This window comes from Kogia breviceps, chromosome 4 (assembly GCF_026419965.1).
Source record: "Kogia breviceps isolate mKogBre1 chromosome 4, mKogBre1 haplotype 1, whole genome shotgun sequence".
NCBI lineage: Eukaryota > Metazoa > Chordata > Mammalia > Artiodactyla > Physeteridae > Kogia > Kogia breviceps.
In genome coordinates this window covers 146,721,367-146,741,924 of record NC_081313.1, presented here as the reverse complement: position 1 = coordinate 146,741,924, position 20,558 = coordinate 146,721,367, and the positions used below count along the sequence as shown (strand labels likewise).

At 41.1% G+C, this 20,558-nt stretch overlaps 1 long non-coding RNA gene and 2 pseudogenes across 4 annotated transcripts in view; 1 reads left to right on the top strand and 2 right to left on the bottom strand.

Moving 5' to 3' along the window:
* Positions 1 to 20,558, bottom strand: part of LOC131755466 (RNA/RNP complex-1-interacting phosphatase-like) — a 572,095-nt pseudogene that overhangs the window by 278,370 nt on the left and 273,167 nt on the right.
* The window catches only part of LOC131755511 (uncharacterized), an 83,409-nt gene that overhangs the window by 29,215 nt on the left and 33,636 nt on the right, over positions 1 to 20,558 (bottom strand). For 2 of the 4 annotated variants that reach the window (XR_010840352.1, XR_010840348.1), the window contains one exon: positions 12,128 to 12,184. This is a non-coding gene — a long non-coding RNA (uncharacterized lncRNA). Of the gene's footprint in view, positions 1 to 3,607; positions 4,265 to 12,127; positions 12,185 to 20,558 lie in introns of those variants that run through there. The other 2 variants (XR_010840350.1, XR_010840349.1) reach the window with 2 other exon arrangements.
* LOC131755452 (UDP-N-acetylglucosamine--peptide N-acetylglucosaminyltransferase 110 kDa subunit pseudogene) lies at positions 5,717 to 9,108 on the top strand (annotated as a pseudogene).

The window sequence follows — 20,558 nt, the reverse complement described above, 5'->3', positions numbered from 1 at the left end:
TATTCAAAGAAGAGATTAATAAAGGTTTGATAGATGAGTTGATAAACCTCTAAATATGTAAATCTTCATTTCCTCCTAGGTTTTCTCTATTTTGGGTTTCCAAAAGATTTAAATAAACCACAGGATAATTAAAAATTCGACATTATCTTTCTTCCCTTCACGTTTTTTGATGGTAAACACCTTTGTATTTTCTCCATAGTGCTGCCCAGTTTCCACCAGTACAGTTCTGAAGTGAATTTTGCTCTGGATGGTGGGATATATAAGATGTAAATGAATTGTTTGTATATGTTTTAGAATTCTTCAAAAGGGCCTGGCCATGGAAATGCATTGACTATTACTTAAATAACTCAAGTAACTTCCTCAGAATTATTATTCTATTCTGGTTAGGATACTATCTGCTCTGGTTTGTTAAAATTTCCCTTCAGAGTGGTTTTAATTTTCTTTCTGATAGGGTCCTAGGATTTATTGCCACAGCCATCCTGCATCTGTTTTTCTTTGAATTACTCTCCTTGCAGTTTCTGATCCATACAGGGCCCTACAGGTTAGTGACAAGCTGGCCATCACAACTCTGGGAAGGACAGGCCTACTTTTCAGAGGTGTTGATGTTTTCTGTACCTGAAGGGTTTAAAGAGATATCAGTCTTCCTCACCACCTCCCTTGGCCCTCTTAATGGACTAAGCAGTTCCTCATGAACTTTCTGTAGGATATCTGTACCAACTTCTCAATATTGTTCCTTCCTGAGTCTAAATTCCTGGCCTCAAGGTAATGTGAGATTTCTAGCTCCAGCCCCTATTTACATAAGGCCTATACTAAGGAACAGAACCCATAGACATCAGTCCGCTCTTATTTCTCTAGATTTAAGTTCTCTGTTACTTTCTGAAACATGCAGGTGTTCCTTTCTTTCTTTTAATCTCAGCTATGTGCTTTTCACTTTTTCAAAATTCACCCAGAGTTTACGTGTGTCTCCAGTAAGAGTACATTAAATTGAGCTTAGTCTGCTATTCTACTGGCATATTAGAGATCCAAATAATTTGCTACTTAACTGGATTCAATTACCTGTATATTTCAGGCATCTGAAACTCACCATGTTCCCAATTTCCCTCCTTATTGTTAGTAATTTTCTTGGGAATCTGGATGACATTACATGGAATAAAGTTAGTGAGTGGCCCAGGAATGCCTGACAGTTTGTTTGTCAGAGTGGCCAGGGAAAGTTAAGCAAGGAAGAAAACCAAATGCAAAACAGAATCGCATTATTATGGCTGAGTTTAGTCCCAAGATTCCATGCAGAACTGTGTGTAGAGCTGGGTTGGGTTATAAATTATGCCAGAGCTCTAGGTGGGGCTGACACCATCTCGTGCCAAGCTCTCAGTTCTGGGCTAATGTCATCTCTGGTCCGCTCTATGGAGTGGAAACTTTGGAGAAATGGCCAATGTGTTCCACGGTGTAGGAAGAGGGAAACTGGGAACATGACTTTCTAAATTGTGGTTAGTAATTCTAAATTACTAACCACTGTAAATGTGCCTTGAACTGTGGTTTTTTTTTTTTTTTTTTTTTTTTTTTTTTGCGGTACACGGGCCTCTCACCACTGTGGCCTCTCCCGTTGTGGAGCACAGGCTCCGGACGCGCAGGCTCAGCGGCCATGGCTCACGGGCCCAGCCGCTCCGCGGCATGTTGGATCCTCCCGGACCGGGGCATGAACCCGTGTCCCCTGCATCGGCAGGCGGACTCGCAACCACTGCACCACCAGGGAAGCCCTTGAACTGTGTTTTTTAGTTTGACCAGTCAGATCAATGACTTTCCTTTTGAATGAAATGCTGCTATGTATATGTGCAGGAAAACAAAACTGGTGTAAGGAATAGATAGCTAGTGGGAAGCAGCTGCATAGCATGGGGAGATCAGTTGGGTGCTTTGTGACCACCTAGAGGGGTGGGATGGGGAGGGTGGGAGGGAGGGAGATGCAAGAGGGAAGAGATATGGGGACATATGTATACGTATAACTGATTTACTTTGTTATAAAGCAGAAACTATCACACCATTGTAAAGCAATTATACTCCAATAAAGATGTTTTTAAAAACTGGTAGAAAGAGATAGAGAGACTGGGAGACTTATTTTCCCACCAATTAACTTTTCCTCTGACCATGCATGACCTTCCCTTTGAGTCTCCTCGACCTTGCGGATGATCGCAACCCCTTGGGTTGGGTGATGGCAACCCCATCTTCGCTAGAACCTCTATAGTTAACTTTGATTTTTCCCACTCTGTCTATCCATCCCATGTGTGCAGTCAGACATTTGATCTTGGACTTTTACTGACAAAATATGCTTGAATGTAAGCATTTCTTTTCACTCCCACTGCTACTGCTATTGTCACTGCCTTAACTAGGGCTTTACCTTTAAGTTCTTTATATAAATATATAAATGTCTATATATAAATAAAATATACAAATAAATAAAATATAATATTATTTCTGATGGTTTTAAAGTCTTTTCTTGATAAAGACTTTTCCTGATAAAGATACACAGTATCTTATATAAATATTTTTGTATTATCTGTTCTTTTCTTAAAATTTTTGTCATATGGTTCTATCTCTTGGTATGTCTAGAACTTTTTGATTGAAGGCTGTCTATTTTATTTGGCATTTTTTGTTTTTCTCAGTGGAAACGTCGTTTTGCTTCAAACTATTTTATTTTACCTGGAAGTAACAAATCTTCAAATTACAATTTTTTAAATGCTTTCAAATATCAATACTATAGGTGTCACAAAATCTAGAAAAATTACATTTAAAAATTAACTACCGGGCTTCCCTGGTGGCGCAGTGATTGAGAGTCCGCCTACCGATGCAGGGGACACGGGTTCGTGCCCCAGTCTGAGAAGATCCCACAGGCTGCGGAGCGGCTGGGCCCGTGAGCCGTGGCCGCTGAGCCTGCGCATCTGGAGCCTGTGCTCTGCAACGGGAGAGGCCACAACAGTGAGAGGCCCGCGTACCGCACAAAACAAAAAAAAGTTAACTACTGCCAGATGTGTCTGTATAAAACTTTTCCCCACTCTTTTAGCTATAAATTCTTTTTTTTTTCCTTTTTGTGATATGCGGGCCTCTCACAGTTGTGGCCTCTCCCGCCGCGGAGCACAGGCTCTGAACGCGCAGGCTCAGTGGCCGTGGCTCACGGGCCCAGCCGTTCCGCGGCATGTGGGATCTTCCCAGACCGGGGCACGAACCCGTGTCCCCTGCATCGGCAGGCGGATTCCCAACCAGTGCGCCACCAGGGAAGCCCTAGCTATAAATTCTTTTACTGCCTCCTCATATGACAATTTATGTATTTTAGAAATAAAATTTTAAGAAATAAACTTTGTAGTTTATAGACATAGATTACTTTTAACATGGTTGATTAGAATTTTCTTTTAGTTATTAATAGTTTAGAAAAGTTTATTTCAGCTTCACAATTTATTATTGTTAATGTCACATTAATTTTCATTGGTAACTTTGAGAAAATCTCTATGGATTACTTCCTCATAAATATTTACTATTATAAATGCATTACTGACTTCAGTACTGCTATAGGTTTGTGCATTACAGGAATTCTGATAAAATACTCATTCACACCATTCCATTACACACATTACTGATGGAGTATATTCTTTTATTTATTTAATTATTTATGGCTGTGTTGGATCTTGGTTGCTGTGTGCGGGCTTTCTCTAGTTGCAGTGAGTGGGGGCTACTCTTTGTTGTGGTGCACAGGCTTCTCACTGAGGTGGCTTCTCTTGTTGCAGAGCACGCGCTCTAGGCATTCAGGCTTCAGTAATTGTGGCTCACAGGCTCAGTAGTTGTGGCTCACGGGCTCTAGAGCGCAGGCTCTCTAGTTGTGGTGCACGGGATTAGTTGCTCCGTGGCATGTGGGATCTTCCCGGACCAGGGCTCGAACCCGTGTCCCCTGCATTGGCAGGCGACTTCTTAACCACTGTGCCACCAGGGAAGCCCCTGGAGTATATTCTTGACAGAAGAAAATTTCCGTTTTGACGAAGCATTGATGAGAACTGAATCTTTGACTTCTCTTTCACATGCCTGATGATTGAAATAATTTTCCACAGAAAAGCTTCTGGTTTTATACTTTTCAGTTCTTTTTTTTTTTCTTCAAATGCACATGCTTTGAGAGCTGTGAAGTGCAAGACAAGGCTGTACTGTAAGGTGGTTTTTGTCCTTATGCTTCTGTGTCTTGCGCTAGTTAAGTCAGTCGAGTAGTCAGTAAGAGTACTGGAAGTTATTCCTGTAATGGGATAGTATATAGTCAATGACATATGGTGGTGTCTGAAAATCACATAATAGCCTCACTTAAAACATCTCCTTAGCCAGATTTCAAAAAAGCCTGTGGCCATTCCAGTATGATCCAACGTAGCTGAATATGATAGAAGAAAGATTGGCAAAGAAAGAGACGCTGGTCTTACCTGATGGAAGTTAAAATATCTCACTTCTGACAATTTTGCAAAAACCTATAATTACATGAACTAATTTCTAGGGTTCTTCATAGGACCTAAAAAGCAACCCATAGAGTTGTGGAACAATAATAGAAGCTACTGTAATGAGAAGCCCATGCACCACAACAAAGAGTAGCCCCCGCTCACCGCAACTAGAGAAAAGCCGCACGCAGCACTGAAGACCCAACGCAGACAAAATAAAAGTAAATAAATAGGGGCTTCCCTGGTGGCTCAGTGGTTGAGAGTCCGCCTGCCTACGCAGGGGACACGGGTTCATGCCCCGGTATGGGAAGATCCCACATGCCGCGGAGCGGCTGGGCCCATGAGCCATGGCCGCTGAGCCTGTGCGTCCGCAGCCTGTGCTCCGCAACGGCAGAGGCCACAGTGGTGAGAGGCCTGCGTACCACACACAAAAAAGTAAATAAATAAATTTAATTTTAAAAAAGTAATACTCAGGTTTGAGGCATGAGAAATATGAGGAGAAATTAGCTAATGTTTTCACAAGTTTATAAATATCAAGTTCAGGGCTTCCCTGGTGGCACAGTGGTTGAGAATCCGCCTGCCGATGCAGGAGACATGGGTTCGTGCCCTGGTCCGGGAAGATCCCACATGCCGCGGAGCAACTAAGCCTGTGAGCCATGGCCGCTAGGCCTGCGCGTCCGGAGCCTGTGCTCCGCAACGGGAGAGGCCACAACAGTGAGAGGCCCGCATACCGCAAAAAAAATAAAATAAATATCAAGCTCAGTCTCTAAGATTTTAGCATTATATACAATACCGGTTACTTATTACTGGTTTGGGAAGGCCAATTTAAAGTTTTCTGATCTTACTGTATTGAAATTCACGGCCCTAATGTTTTCCACATTGACTATATGAATGATGAAGAAAATTCAATCATCGATTTCATTTCCAACTGGACAGAAAACACAATTTTAAAAAGTGTTTGGACTACTACTGACTTTTGATTTCTTCTAAGGCAAGTGTATAGGTAATTTTTATTCCCTGAATAGGAGAAAAAATGGTGGAAGAAGGCAGGGTTAAGAATTAAGATTTCAAGACCGTGAGAGGTAGATGGCCAACCAGAGTTCCTAAGGTTCGGTGCCTGTAACTGTTGCCGCTGCTTAAGCCTGTCAAAGCAGTGGTATGGCTGCTGCCCTCGTATTTGCTCCCTCTAGAAACACTCTTGCCAGTAGTGGCGGCAGCGGGACTCAATGATCCCCTTTTCTCTCTCCCTCCAGAAGCTCCAGATGGCGTCTTCCATGGGCAACGTGGCCGACAGCACGGAGCCAACGAAACTAACCTTCCAAGGGTTAGCTGAGTTGGCACATCGAGAATATCAGGCGGGAGATTTTGAGGCAGCTGAGAGATACTGCATGCAGCTCTGGAGACAAGAGCCAGACAATACTGATGTACTTTTATTACTTTCATCTATACACTTCCAGTGTCGAAGTCTGGACAGATCTGCCCACTTTAGTACTCTGGCAATCAAACAGAACCCTCTTCTGGCAGAAGCCTATTCGAATTTGGGGAATGTGTACAGAGAAGGAAGGCAGTTGCAGGAAGCAATTGAGCATTACCGGTATGCAGTGCATCTCAAGCCAGATTTCATCGATGGTTATATTAACCTGGCAGCCGCTTTGGTAGCAGCAGGTGACTTGGAAGGGGCAGCACAAGCTTACGTCTCTGCTCTTCAGTGCAATCCTGATTTGTACTGTGTTCTCAGTGACCTGGGGAACCTGCTCAAAGCCCTGGGTCGCTTGGAAGAAGCCAAGGCATGTTATCTGAAAGCAATTGAGACGCAACCGAACTTTGCAGTAACTTGGAGTAATCTTGGCTGTGTTTTCAATGCACAAGGGGAGATTTGGCTTGCAATTCATCACTTTGAAAAGGCTGTCACCCTTGACCCCCATTTTCTGGATGCTTATATCAATTTAGGAAATGTCTTCAAAGAGGCACGGATTTTTGACAGAGCTGTGGCAGCTTACCTTTTTGCTCTAAGCTTGAGCCCAAATCATGCAGGGGTACATGGCAACCTGGCTTATGCATACTATGAGCAAGGCCTGATAGATCTGGCAATAGACACCTACAGGCGAGCTATTGAATTGCAACCCCATTTCCCTGATGCTTACTGCAACCTAGCCAACGCTCTCAAAGAGAAGGGCAGTGGTGCCGAAGCAGAAGATTGTTATAATGCAGCTCTCGGGCTGTGCCCCACCCATGCAGACTCTCTGAATAACCTAGCCAATATCAAAAGAGAACAGGGAAACATTGAAGAGGCACTTCGCTTGTATCAGAAAGCCTTAGAAGTCTTCCCAGAGTTTGCTGTTGCCCATTCAAATTTAGCAAGTGTATTGAAGCAGCAGGGACAACTGCAGGAAGCTCTGATGCATTATCAGGAGGCTATTCGAATCAGTCCTACCTTTTCTGAGGCCTACTATAATATGGGAAACACTCTAATGGAGATGCAGGATGTCCAGGGAGCCTTGCAGTGTTATATTCGTGCCATTCAGATTAACCCTGCATTTGTGGATGCCCACAGCAATCTGGCTGCCATTCACAAGGATTCATGGAATATTCCAGAAGCAATTGCTTCTTATCGCACCGCTCTGAAGCTTCAACCTGATTTACCTGACGCTTATTGTAATTTGGCTCATTGCCTGCAGCTTGTCTGTGATTGGACAGACTATGATGAGCGAATGAAGAAGTTGGTCGGCATTGTGGCTGACCAGTTAGAGAAGAACAGGTTGCCTTCCGTGCAACCTCATCATAGTATGCTGTATCCTCTTTCTCATGGCTTCAGAAAGGCTATTGCTGAGAGGCATGGGAACGCCTGCTTGGATAATATAAATGTCCTTCACAAACCACCGTATGAACATCCAAAAGACTTGCGGCTCAGTGGTGGCCGACTGCGTGTAGGATACGTGAGTTCTGACTTTGGGAATCATCCTACTTCTCATCTTATGCAGTCTATTCCAGGCATGCACAACTCTGACAAATTTGAGGTATTCTGTTATGCCCTGAGCCCAGATGATGGCACAAACTTCCGAGTGAAGGTGATGTCAGAAGCCCATCATTTCATTGATCTTTCTCAGATTCCATGCGATGGAAAAGCAGCTGATCGCATCCATCAAGATGGTATACACATCCTTGTAAATATGAATGGTTATACCAGGGGTGCTCGAAATGAACTCTTTGCTCTCAGGCCAGCTCCTATTCAGGCAATGTGGCTGGGGTACCCTGGGACTAGTGGCGCGCTTTTCATGGATTATATCATCACTGATCAGGAAACTTCACCTGCTGAAGCTGCTGAGCAGTATTCTGAGAAACTGGCTTATATGCCCCGTACTTTCTTTATTGGTGATCACGCTAATATGTTCCCTCACCTGAAGAAAAAAGCGGTCATCGATTTTAAGTCCAATGGGCACATTTATGACAATCGGATTGTGCTGAATGGCATCGACCTCAAAGCATTTCTTGATAGTCTACCAGATGTGAAAGTAGTCAAGATGAAATGTCCTGATGGAGAAGACAACACAGACAGCAGTAATACGGCTCTTAATATGCCTGTCATTTCTATGAATTCTATTGCAGAAGCAGTTATTGACATGATTAACAGAGGACAAATTCAGATAACAATTAATGGATTCAGTATTAGCAATGGACTGGCAACTCCCCAGATCAACAATAAGGCTGCCACTGGAGAGGAGGTTCCCCGTACCATTATTGTAACCACACGTTCTCAGTACGGGTTACCGGAAGATGCCATTGTGTACTGTAACTTTAATCAGTTATATAAAATTGACCCACCTACTTTGCAGATGTGGGCAAGCATTCTGAAGCGTGTTCCCAATAGTGTACTGTGGCTGTTGCGTTTTCCAGCGGTAGGAGAACCTAATATTCAATGGTACGCACAAAATCTGGGCCTTCCCCAGAACCGTATCATCTTTTCACCTGTTGCTCCTAAAGAGGAACATGTTCGCAGAGGCCAGCTGGCTGATGTCTGCTTGGACACTCCACTCTGTAATGGACACACCACAGGGATGGATGTGCTTTGGGCAGGGACACCCATGGTGACTATGCCAGGAGAGACTCTCGCTTCCCGAGTTGCAGCTTCCCAGCTCACTTGTTTAGGCTGTCCTGAGCTTATTGCTAAAAATAGACAAGACTATGAAGACATAGCTGTGAAACTGGGAACTGACCTAGAATACCTGAAGAAAATTCGTGGCAAATTCTGGAAGCAGAGAATATCTAGCCCTCTGTTCAACACCAAACAATACACAATGGAACTAGAGCAGCTCTATCTACAGATGTGGGAGCATTATGCAGCTGGCAACAAACCTGATCACATGATGAAGCCTGTTGAAGTCACTGAGTCGGCCTAAATAATGACTGTGTGCATGGGAGAATTACCCCTGTACGTCAGCCTCAACGTTCTGGGGGAAAGGGAACTACTTTTTACTTCTCTGTACAACTTTTTACTTCTCTGTGCAACACCCGTGTTGCACATGGGTGACAGACAATGATAAGAAATAGCACAGCCTTGTAGCATAGCCTCCTTGCTTCCTGCATGATCATGATAGGGAGAGACACAAGAGATGCGAAGCTGCTGTTCCGCAAGGAGTCTCCAGAGAACTTTGCAGCAGCCAGGTGTTGCGTACGTCTGGGAGGTCTCATCTCCCTTGGTCTTCCATGGGATGGATGGTAAGTGTGGAAGGGAGATAGAGATTGCCCAGCCATTTTTGATTATCAGGGATTGATTGAGTCTTCTGAATTATTTTTTTCTTATATTTTGGGTATTGGAGCTTTAAAAAGTGTTTGGTTTCAGGTATTTTTCTTCATGTGAAGTGTATATGATTCTCTTGAGATAAGGTTTTAAGCTAAAATATTCCTTGTTTTAGTTTCTGAGCTCTACAGATAAATGGGGACTTTGCTGGTGTAGTCTTTTTATAGGTTTTATAAACCACTTGAGCCTAGATCAGTCATTTTAGTGTCTGGCATAATGTTTGGAACTATCGGTGCTCTGTTGGTTTCTAGATGATGGCTTAAATTCTTTTTCTGGTCCGTTTCCTTCTTCCCTTCTCCCCACGTTAAAAATTGTCCTGTAACTTGGCTAACAAAAAACCAAGTCTCATTCAAAACCTCCCAGAGTGTTTCTCTTAAACACAATGTCTGGTGCCAAATGAAGAATCTTAGGAGTGATGATTAATTATGAAGGGCACAGTCGTGGTACTGTCACCGATGATAATAATAATGGATTTTGGGCCTAGAGTTTTGACCTGTTTCACCAGTGTTTTACTGTTGACTGCCCCTCTATGCTGCCTCCAAAAGTGACAGTGTGTGATAAGATTTTTACTTTCATTTCTAAAGTTTGTTTTTTTTAAGTGAGTCCTGTTCTTCCTTTTTCTTTCAGCAGAAATGAAATCCCAAGTAAGTATAAGTATTCAACTATTTGATCGGTAAGTCACAGTTATCTCCAGTACATTAAATAACTGTCACCAAAAAACATGTTATAGGTAAAAAGCTCTGAAGGACCAGCTCTGTATATGATAATCATGTTTCAGAACTTTTAGGGTATTATATATAATAACTTGTCTTCTGGACGTGGTCTTGAAGTCTTTATGGATTCAGCCTCAGTAGTAGCAAACTGCACTGCTACTTGGTTTGGAGTACAAATTAGACTTTAGCCCTCCTGGAGGTTGAGTTTTTGGTATTGAAAACCATAGGAATGAAATTATTGTATTTCAGCAAAGATCGAGGGCTTGAGGCTTAAACAAGCCAACATATGAATATATGTTTTTGTCTTGCTGTACTGCACATATGCTGTCTGGTAACCGATACTTTTTCTGCTAGTAGTGCACAAGATTATGTCTTTCCAAGGCGCTGAGGCAGTGCACCTGTTCTGTAGTTGCAGCTGTTGCCTGAATGTATCCTAGCTGACAAATTATTGATTAATAAAAACTTGAATCTCTGAAAGATTTGTACTGTGAACCAAAATCTGAGCAAGGAGTCTCAAATGTAATTCTTAAACAGAATTACATGTTAATGAACCATTTAACAGTGTAAATGAAGGAACATCAGTGTAGGGATTTCTTTTAATTTATTTTTTACCTGCTTGAAATATCAGTTAAAGGTTGCCAGCTTGGTTGCAGATGAACGGACGTTTGAAGTTCACCAAACTACTTAATGTGGAATAGGATAATAGGCTTCCAACGCCCTCAAGGCTGTGACCTTGCAGCCATTTTACACAGCACATCATCCTCCTATAGGGATGAACCTTTCCCCTGGCCCGAAAAGTAGCCGCTCTGGTTGAAGCTTTGCTTATTGTAACAGGGTTTTGTTTCCAGGTAACATGTCTGTGGAAGACTTAATTCTGCATAGAGATATAGATATTACTGGAAACTAATTGTTTTTTCTATTATACTCTGCTTCATCAAAAAAGTAAAACATTTAAATTGTGCTCCCGAAATTCAGATGTTCTCTTGCAATCTTTAAACAATACATGAATGATTTGCCCTTAAAAAAAAGAATTAAGCAGTTAAGCTCTTGGTCCCAAATCGGACAAATTATCCTTATACCTCCTGTCAATATTGTTAACAGAGACTGTTATTTTATTAATCCTTATGATCCCGTGATTCTTTCATGTTTCAGGGCACAGCAGGTGAGAGAGTGGATTTGTTAAGCTGGGTGGGTTTATCCTTCTGTTATGTGTTCATTCAGTTTTATGTTCATCTACTTATTGTACACATACGGCAATAGAAGCTGCTAAAGCAATCATTGCTATTCTGCAAAACAACAAGGCACAGAAGCAGATGTCTTATTTCTGAGATTTCTCCTCCCAGGATTATGATGATTAAAGATCCTTTCCCCCCACTCCCTGGAGAGGACAAGGGGCTGCTCGCTGGAGGTTTCTTAATGACTTGGGGAAAGGCTCAGATATCCCCCCATTATGGTAATCCACCCCAGGGACAAACCACACAAGAATATTATGAATTTATTTTATTTTTCTATCCTTGCAAAGGTAATACTCAGCTCATTAGAAAATGAAAACTATACCGGCAAATTTCAGAATTACATGGATTAAGAAAATCACCAAAGCGGCATCATATCACGTGCATTATAGTTGTACTGACTATACTGACTATATTAACTATATTGTGTTAACAATATATTGTATCACTATATATTGAAAAGGCAAAATGCTATAACTTATTTCAGAGAAAATACTTATGTTGGCAGACCCCAAATTGTACATTGTAGACGGGTCCTAGGAAAAGAAGATTTAATTCATAGTGGACAAGACGTGAGCTTCTGTTTTCAGCCACGTGCTATTTCAAGAATTAAACATCATGAATAATACAGGATATAAGAGGAATGGTCTAAAGATGGAAAAGCACATTATGATTAGGAAAGAGAATTTAAGGCTTAAGTCTTTTTTTTAAGGAAAACTGCCTTTTTACTATGAGATAAGAAAATTGTTTCCTTCTTTTCTTCCTTGCTTTCTTCTTCTTCTTTTTTTTAACCTTTTTTTAAATTTTGGATATTTGACCTCTAAGCTGAGATGACTGAAAATGCCTCCTCTGGGCGTCAACTTTTTGAAAGACTTTTTCCCCCTCCCTAAGGGCTATTTGCCTCTTGGAGGCATTGTCTACATTACTCACCAAGAGGCAAGCATTTGTCCTTGCACGAAATGCTGACATCTCCTGATAAGAGGGAAGCTGCAAAGTAGAAGAATTGAAGGTCAATATGTTGATATTGGTCTCAAGCGCATTGATGTACATTTGTGAATTGGGGAAGGGGAGTGAAGCTTGAGAGTGGGCCAGTGGGGAGGGGTAAATATTTTGTGATGCTGTCTACCTATGGGCTTAGAAAGTTTACAGCTGCATTAGGAGGACAAGCATTACCATTAGCATGAAAAGCAGGGCAGACCTCAGTTGCAAAAGCTTCTAGCCATACACATAGGGCAATACGTAAATGATACACCTTATTGCATTCACCCACTCACCCTCCCCTGTTCACGCTAATTGGAAATTTCAATCCATTTCAGAGAAGTACTACAACTATCAATCATTTTCCCTGGCACGAATCTTCCAGGAAGAAGAAAATGAAATACACCTAGCCACGGAGCTCACGCACTAGCCCATGTGTCTTAGATTTAATATCTGATCGCTAGCTGGCTTGAAGCCAAGAGGTGGTTCACAAAGTTGCTGCACATTAGAATCACCTGGGGGCCTCTGAGACCTCCCCGTGCCAGGCTCCTCCCTACACCTCCTGAATCAAAATCTCTGGGGCTGGGACCCAGACGCCAATGTTTTTCTTAAAAGCTCTTTAGGGAATTCAAATGAGCAGCAAAGTTTGAGAACCAGCCCAATGAGGGGAACAAACTGATTTCACACAGATAAAGTGGGGCAATTCATATGTTAAGAGAACGTGAATATATATGTGTGTATATATATATATATATTTCTTTTTTTCTCCTAATTCTGTTTGTGTTTCAAATAGGCTGTTTTTTTCTTCTGCAAAAAGCTTTATTGTTTCCATTTGGTCCAAGGCTTGGGAGAGGGCTCCAGGGCGGTTACAAAGCTGCCTCGTGGCTGCAGAGCGGGGCTTCAGGTGGAAGCTCTGACGCCAGAGGGGCTCTTCAGAGGCCGCTGGACTTCAGAGACTCCTGTTTGTGCTCGCGGGTGAGCCTTTCAAAGAGATGCTCGCCCAGCACAACCTGAGGACCAGCCAGCCTGCGGAGCTTGGTCAGGTAGGTGGTCGCCCATCTTCTTGATGAGTTTCACCTGCTCCTCCAGGAAGCGGCTCTCCAGGAAGTCACAGAGGTGGGAGTCCGCGCGGGCAGAGCCCAGGGCGCGCAGATCCCATAGTGCCTGGTTCAGGTTCTTCTCCCTAAGAATGGCGGCTTCCACAGCGTCCTGGGTTCTACCCCGCTCATGTTGAGAAGGCTTCCGCGCATCCTGGAAGAGGGCGCGGCCGCAGCACTGGTTTTGCATTTTCAAGAGGCGCTGGGCGCCCTCGCACTCCTCCTCAGCCAGTTGGCGCCAAATGTGGCCCACACTGTCCAGAGTCCCATTGCTGCTGTCGAAACAGAAGCTCAGAGAGAGGTAAGTGTCCACAGATGCAGGTTGCACAGGCGGTGGACGGCGGCCTCCACCTCGATGGAATAATTCTGACGAAGCTGGGAACTTGTGGTTGATCAGTGACAAGGATTTAAGCTCACAAAACGGTGTTGGCCTGTCCTGGAGGCTGAGCATAGGTGAGTGGCTGATTCTAAAGGTTGCGACTGGAAGAAAGGTAGGAGGGTGGTCGGGGGCTGGAGCAAGGAGCGTCCCTGGGTCTGTTCATTGCAAACACCGTTGAAGCAAAAGACAGCTGTGCAGGACCGCCGAGCGCACTGCCTCAAATAGGCTTCGATATAAATGAACAAGAAGTCCAAGCAAGGACAAAATTTACCCTTCCCCCCACCAGAATAGCTGGCGATACTAGAATCTAGATCTGGGGAGGGATTCTTCCGTTACTTTCTTAACATTCCAAGCCAGTAGAGCAGTGGTTCTCAAAGTATGGTCCCCTTGTAAGCAAGCAGTACCCTATGGGGCCTTCCTAGGACAGACCCATCCCCCATCTCCTCTGCTGTAGTTCCTCTCTGAAGTACTCAGACAATAGTATCTCAGGCATATTTCTTGGGTTTTCAGATGCTAAAAACCACCACCGAATGGAAGAAATTAACTCCTTGATGATCATGAGCACTGTAGCCCCCAGACCTTCTGGCACCTAAGGATGGATAATGTTACCTGCCCTGTGGCCTCAACATCAACCAGTCAGAGGATTGTGCACGAGGTAATCACATTCCCTGGGACGTCCCTCCCTCACCTGGCCTTTAAAAATGCTTTGCTGAAATCCTTTGGCGATTTCAGGGTTTTTTGGAACACGGGCCAACCCCTCTCCTTGCTCGATCCTGCAACAAACCTGTCTCTGCTCCACACTCCAACCTTTAGGTATGTTGGGCCTCACTGTGCTTCAGACACACGAACCTGCATTCGGTGACAACCTGACCAGCTTTAGCAGCGTCCCCTGATAATGTGTTCGATATTCCAGTTGTAGGGCCCTGTCCCAGCCCTATGGAATCAGCAACTCTGGTGGGGCTCAGTGATCTCTGTTATAACAGGCCCTCCAGATGATTTTTCTTCACCTTAAAGTTTGGACATATCTGCATTGTCAGCTGGCCAAAGCGTCCACCAGCAGGGGAAGGGGAGCGGCGCCTGGAAAAGATCGGGACCAGCCAAGGCAAGTCCAGCAGCATGTGCCGTGGTAGTCACGGAGAACGCCTTTGCTCCACTGGTTGGCACAGACTAGTATCTGGGAGCACTGGCAGGGTTATGGAGGATGCTTTACATGTCAATGTAGAGTGACCGCTGTCCTGGTTTGCCAGGGACTTCCCCTGTGTGAGCACTTAAAATCTCATCCCGGCAAAGCCCTTAGCCCTGGGTTTGAAAAACTTAGGCAATAACATGAAATTTAGGGGAAACAGGATCCAGGTTTTGGGCAAGTCACAAGTGCTAATTAAAGCTAAGCAAGGATGGACAACATCTAGCCTTCTTTGCCCCTTTGCGGGGAGGTAAATCTGATTGGGTGAAAGGACTTATTGTTAAGAAATCTTTGTGGAAACATCCCCTTCTGCTTAGTCCGCTGGTTCTCAGTTCTGGCTAGACATTGGCGTCGTCTGGGGAGATTTAAAATGATTGTATTGGTCTAGGATGACCAACCGTCGGTGTGAGGGTTTGTAAAAAGTGCTTCAGATGATTCTAATGTGCAGCCAAATTTAGGGGCCACCGCTTAAGCTTTTGAGCCGCGGCTACATATTTTCACCTCATCTTCCTGTGAGAGTATCCAACAGTAGCTGAGGTTTGTGTTGTTTTCTTTTTCTTTTTTTCACTGTCTTATTATAAGATTTACTGTCTTAAATAAGATTGAATGTACAGAAAATCCTGCTAGTCCTTCTGGTATAGCTGGATACTTAGAATAATAGCGTTAAGATATATACCATTTAAGTATTGTGACTGGCCTTTTTAAAATCAACATCTGCATTGAATTAGTAGGATCCCTTTTGAAGTTGTCATGTTGGGGAGCTATACCTCTGATCTGCTGCCATTGCTAAATATCTGGACACCTCTTATTAGGAATTGCTTTTAAAAATCTTTAGGGATTAAAACCAAGATTGCTGTATTATTTGTCCTGGGACCACAAAAACCTCACAAAGTTCCCCCGCTGTACCTTCTACCCCCATCTCTAAGCCTTGGTAACTTCTTATCTGTTCTCCATCGCCACAGTTTTGTTATTTTAAGAATAATAAGTAAACATAATCATCAATTACTTAATCTTCGGAGATTGGCCTTTTAAATTTTTCCCTCGGCATCATTCCCTTGAAGTTCATTTCAATTTTTGCCTATATTAATAATTTGTTCCTTTTTGTTGCTTGGTAGTATTCTATCGTAAGATTTTATCACAAATTGTTTCCACATTCATCCATTGAAAGACATTTGGGTAGTTGCCAGTTTTTGGCTATTAAAAATAAAACTGCTAGGAACATTTCTATGTAAGTTTCTGTGGGAACTTCATTAAGTTTTTGTTTCTTTTGGATAAATGCTCAAGAGTACAATTACTGCGTTGTAGGGTGAATCTACTTTTAGGATGAAAAGAGACTGTCAAGCTGTTTCTCAGAGTGGCTAAACCATTTTATTTTTCCACCAGTGATGTAATTTTTCTACGTACTCGCCAGCATTTGATATTGTCACTATACTTTAATTTTAGTTATTCTCTGATATGTCATTATGGTCTTAATTTGCATTTCCCTAATGGCTAAGATGTTGAACATCTTTTCATGTGCTTCTTTGCCATGTGTATATTCTCTTCCATGAAATGTCTGTTCCTGTCTTCTGCCTATTTTCTAGTTGGATGTTTTTAAGTTGTTTGGAGAGTTCTTTGTATATTATAGATACAAGTCATTTGTCTCATATGGGATTTTCAAATATGTTTTCCCACTGTGTAATTTGAGTTTTCATCCACTTAAAAGGATCTTCTAGGAAGCATTTTTAACTCATTTTGATGAGATCCAATTTATCAGTTTTTGCTTTTATTGATCATACTTTCGGTGTCAAGTCTAAGAATTATTCACCTAGTTCTAGATGCCAAAGATTTTCTCCCTTTTTTATTCTAAAAATGTCCTGCTTTTACATTTACGATTATGATCCACTTTGATTTAATTGTTGTGTAAGGTGTGGAGGTTTAGGTTAAGGTTCATTTTTTGTTTGTTTGTTTTTGTGGAGGGATATCCAACTGTTTCAGTACCATTTTTTGAAAAGTCTATTCTTTCTTGATAGCTTTTGCACTGCTGTCAAAAACAAGTTAAATGTATTTATGTCAGTCTATTTCTGGGTTCTCTATTCCATTCCATTGATCTATGTATCTACCCTCCATCATTACTGCAAAATCTTGAAATTGGGTAGGTTAATTCCTCCCATTTTAATCTTCCTTTGCAAATTGTTTTAGCTATTCTTCAGCCTCTTCTTACTATATAAATCTTAGAATAAGCTTATCTATATACACAGAAACCTTGAGGGCATTTAAAGAGTAATTGTGTTAAGCCTCTTAACTTGGGGAGAATTGACATCTTCATTACGTTGTGTTTTCTAATCCATGAACAAGGTATGTCTCCCTATTTGTTTGGGACTTTTCAATTTTTCTTCATCAGCATTTTGTAATTTTCAGTATACAGGTCCTATAAATGTCTTATTGGGCTTATATTTAAGTATTTATTTAGGTCAGTTGTATATGGCATCACATATTTTTATTTAAGCTTCTACACATTTGTTATTAATATATAATTTGATAAAATTCTGTTGATTTTGTACTCTTAAAACATTTACAAACTAATATTATTTCTCAAGCTTTTTGTGTTTTCCTTGGCATTTTCTCCATTTAGATTTTCATCTCATCTTCAGATACAGACAGTTTTACTTTTCCTTAATCAATATAATAGGATATATTACTATTCAACATTCAGTAGGATATATTCCTTCCTATTCTACATAGTAGGAATAGTCCTTTTTTCTTTTAAATAAACTTTTTAAACATTTAACTTTTAAATTTATGTATTTATTTATTTTTGCTTTATTTTCTTACTAGACCCTCCAGTAATATATTTAATAAAAGTGGTGAGAGCAGATATCGGTGCCTTGTTTCTGATCTGACAGAGAAAGCATTCAGTCTTTCACAGTTAAATATCATTTTGGTATAGGTTGTTTGTAGATCATCTTTATGAGTTTCAAACTATTCCTAGTTTGCTTGGAGTGTTTTTTCTTCTTTCTTTAAAATCATGAATGGGATTGGAGTTTGTCAAATGCTTTCTCTGCATTAATGGATAGGCTCACATGACTTTTCCCCCTTAATCTATAGGATATGGTGGATTACATTGTTTGATTTTCAAATACTTAACCAACTTTGCATAACTGGAATAAATACCACTTGATCATGGTATATTATTCTCTTTATATATTTCTGGATTTAATTTACTAATATTTGGCTGAGGATTTTTGCAGCCAATTCATAAAAAATATTGGTCTGTAGTTTTCTTCTTTCTATACTATCCCTGTCTGGTTTTGGTATCAAGGTAATACTGGCTTCATAAAATTAATTAGGAACTGCTCCCTCTACTTCTTTTTCTTATCTAATCATGTAAAATTGGTGTTAATTCTTTAAGTCTTGGGTAAAAGTGAAACATCTAAGCCTGAATATTTCTTTTGGGAGTTTTGTTTTTAAACATCTTTATTGGAGTATAACTGTTTTACAATGGTGTGTTAGTTTTTCCTTTACAACAAAGTGAATCAGTTATACATATACATATGTTCCCATATCTCTTCCCTCTTGCATCACCCTCTCTCCCACCCTCCCTATCCCACCCCTCTAGGTGCTCACAAAGCACAGAGGTGATCTCTTTTGGGAGTTTTTAAATGAAAAATCAGTGTTTCAAATGGTTACAGGAAAATTGAGATTATCTATTTCATCTTGGCTGAGTTTTGGTAGTTTGGCCTGTAGAAGCATTGGTCCATTTCATCTACATTTTTCAATATATAGTGTAGACTTGTTCATAATAACTTGTCCCTTATTAACCTGCACGATATGTCATGGTATCCCTGGTTGCATTTCTGATATATGTGATTTGTGCCATCTCTCTTTTTATCTTTATCAATCTTGCTAGATGTTTATTGATTAGATTATTTATTTCAAAGAACCAGCCTTTTGTTTCACTGATTTCCCCCCCTATTTTGATGTTTTCAGTTTTATGCATTTCTGTCTCATCTTTATTATTTCCTTCTTTCTGCTTGTTTAGTGTTTTTCCTCTTCCTTTTATACTATTTTAATAGAGAAAATTAGATTATTGCTTTGAAATATTTTCTTTCCCAATTTAGTGCTATAGACTCCTCTTTCAGCATTGCTTTCACTTCATTCCACAAACTTTGATCTGTTATATCTCCATTTTCTTTTATTGTATGCATTAAATAATTTTTCCTTGATGCTGTCTTTTTTACCCAGGAGCTATTTGGAATTGAGATGTTTAGTTTTCATGTGATGGAAGATTTTCCTGTTGTCTTTCTGTTATTGATTTGTAGTCTGATTCCATTATGCCTAGAGAACATACTCTCTGTAATTTTAATTCTTTTAAATCTACTCATGTTTTTTATCGCCCAGTATATGGTATATGAGTGACTGTTCCACGGACACTTGAATATGTATTCTGTTCTTATTGAGTGTGTTCTTTAAATGTCAGTTATATCCTGTTGATTGACGATGTTTTCATTTTTTCCATATCCTTGTTGATTTTTCCCTCTGATAGTTCTATAAATTGCTGTGTTGAAGTCTCAAATAATAATTGTGGATTTAAAATTTTCCCCTTTTACCTTTTTCAGTGTTTGCTTCATGTAGTTTGAAGTTCTGTTGTTTGGTGCACACACATTTAGTATCACTAGGTCATCTAGGTGGATTATTCCTGTTATCTTTATGTAATGACCCTCTGCCCCCAATAATTTCCTTTGCTCTGAAATGTACTTTATCTGATATCAATATAGCCATTCCTGCTTTTTCTGATTAACGTTCACATGATATATCATTTTCATCCTTTTACTTTGAACTACCTATATCATGATGTTTAAAGTAAGCTTCTTATAGACAGTATATAGTTGCAACATGCTTGTGATTTTTTAATCTACTCTTCCAATCTCTGTCTTTGATATGGTTATTTGGATGATTTACAGTTAATGTAATTATTGCTATGTTAAAGATTAGGTCTACCATTTTATTTTTTGTTTTGTCTATTACCTTAGTTTCTCAGTCCTGCGTTTCTCTTATTTGCCTTCTTGTGGGTGACTTAAACATTTTTTAATAAGTCCATTTTAATTTAATTTATTTATAATCATTTGTGTATGCTGTTTGCATAGTTTTCTTAGTGGTTGCTTTTGGCATTACACTCTACATATGTAACTTATCATAGCCTACTGGAATCAGTGTTTTATTACTTCAAGTGAAGTTTCAAAATTTTACTTCCCTTTAGGTCTCTTAATATTCCCCAGGGTTTTTGTTTTGTTTGTTTTTTGGGATTTTTTTTTTCTGGTATGCGGGCCTCTCACTGTTGTGGCCTCTCCCATTGTGGAGCACAGGCTCCGGACACGCAGACTCAGCGGCCATGGCTCACGGGCCCAGCCGCTCTGCGGCATGTGGGATCTTCCCGGACCGGAGCACGAACCCATATCCCCTGCATCGGCAGGCAGACTCTCAACCACTGCGCCACCAGGGAAGCCCCCTGGCAGGCGGATTCTTAACCACTGCGCCACCAGGGAATTCCCTGGATTTCAGCTTAGATCTGCTCTCTCTGGGAAAGATTTGCTTTTTGTACAGTTATTCTAACAGTTCATCCACTCCTCAGTATTCAATAGGAGCCGTGGACATTGCTTAGAAAGACAAAACCTCATTGACGACCTTCAGAATGGTCCCATCAGAAACTAAGTTGCATATTATATGTGATATTTGTGGTTAGGA